Source organism: Anneissia japonica, unplaced genomic scaffold, assembly GCF_011630105.1.
Source record: "Anneissia japonica isolate Jap-2015-1 unplaced genomic scaffold, ASM1163010v1 scaffold287654_len39214_cov119, whole genome shotgun sequence".
Lineage (NCBI taxonomy): Eukaryota > Metazoa > Echinodermata > Crinoidea > Comatulida > Comatulidae > Anneissia > Anneissia japonica.
Window position 1 is genome coordinate 30,555 of NW_022720174.1, and position 1,972 is coordinate 32,526.

A 1,972-nucleotide genomic window follows, 5' to 3' on the forward strand; every position below is an offset into this window, starting at 1 on the left:
ACCTTTTGATGCACAATAATTAAAAATACAAATTTAAACATTTACAGCAGTAGTACAATACTAGACTATAATAATAAAGTACTTCAGAATACTTACCGCGTTGTTTCTGATTCTTTCTGTGTTTATCACTTTTCATATGGCTTTTGGCGGCAGCTTCGCCCATGTTGCTAAGACTAAAATTAACTAAGCAAAGCCCACACCTCGCTGTCTTCTGATTGGAACTAATTTTTAATATCCAATCACGATAATCTGGATGCTGCAACCAGCCATCATTGAAGTGGCAATTTCCCGACGTTTTTCAATTCCGCTACAAAAATTCACAAAACTTCTTATAACAATTTACACCTGTGAGTGTCGTCGTTCTTCGCATGCAAATTTCGCAGTTCAATTAAAAGTTTTTAATCCAACTGCGCCCTCTCTCGAAACAAGAATCTTCCAATTCCCATATCAAAGAGAATAAACTGCAAGAGGTCCGACTGCAATGATTTTGTATGCAAGCGATGCAACATTAAAAAAATGTACATCCAAACTAGGCGGCGTTCTAATTTCAATTCGAAAGCATTTGCTCGAAATGGTCTTCTGAGACACGCCCATCTTTGGGAGTACTTTTTGAAATAGGATTGCGTTTCAATGAAACCACGGCAGTCGGATCTCTCGCAGTTCTATACTCTTTGTTTCTGTGTTTGCATTTGAACTCGTAATTTTCAGAATGAATCGGCAGTTTTTACGAATGAAAGAAAATAGTTAAAATATTTTTATTTATTTATTTACACTTCTAGTGAGATCATATTCGAATATCACATACTGTAATATTACCAAATTCCATGACTTTTAATTACTGTCCCATATTTTCCCTGACTTTCAAGGCCTGGAAAACATGATATTAAATTTCCATGACTTTCCAGGTTTTCCATGACCCGTACGAACCCTGTCATTTGTGCCTGAATTCAGGTTGCGTAATCTGATCCACATCAGTCCACCCACGCTGGGAAAACATATGCGCAAGCAGATTAGTAGTAGTTGTGTACAGGGTGTTTTTGGTATGATCTGTCCAAGTACAGCTACGGTGTGTGGATGAATTGTTATGGTGACTAACACTTAAATACAGTAATCTAGCATCAATAATATTGTACTAAATACAAAAATGACAGTACTACACAAGATGTAAAAGCAAATAAATTCACATCACGATCATCTTCACGATCCAAAAATAGGCCTGGCAGGCTGTGCTAGACTAGAGAGTGAAGAAGAGAAAGGCCTAGGCCTAGTCTACTTAGAGATGCAATTTTCTTCATAGCTTGCAATTTTCTTTTGTCATTCCTTTTCAACAAGTATATATTAAAATAAATATTTTTTGTTTTCCTCTTTCTACGTATTTTGTACTGACGTTCCGATGGAAGAAATTCCACAGTCTGACGCTTGCATTACTTATTCAAGTGCTTGTGTGTATAGAAAGTTACTCTCAATTGAGGGCAGTATTGATGGGAGGCAATGGGCGTTTTATGATATTAATTTAATTATAAACTTGTTTTAGTAAGGAATTACAGTATATTGCAATTAAAAAAAATTTTCGTACGTAGCATTTAGAATTCTATAATAAAATACACTAAATCCCTGCTGATTTCAAATGCGTTTCATAGCTTGTTTCTGTGATGTGCACTTGCTGTGATTGTGAAAAATGAGGTGCAATAGAAAGAGAACTACAAATTGAAGAACATTATAAAACAAAAACAACTATAAGCTTTCGTTTAGGTAGTGAATTTTTTTATATTTAATGTTCAAAATTTATATACAATTAAATCATTAATGCAAAGAGGTTTAGAGACAGAAGATTATTTTATTGCCACTTGTGAAAAAAATTCAAATGTAAAATTCTTTTTCCTGATGCTTATACAATAAAATAATAATAATAATAATAATAATAATAATATATATATATATATATATATATATATATATATATAATAAATCA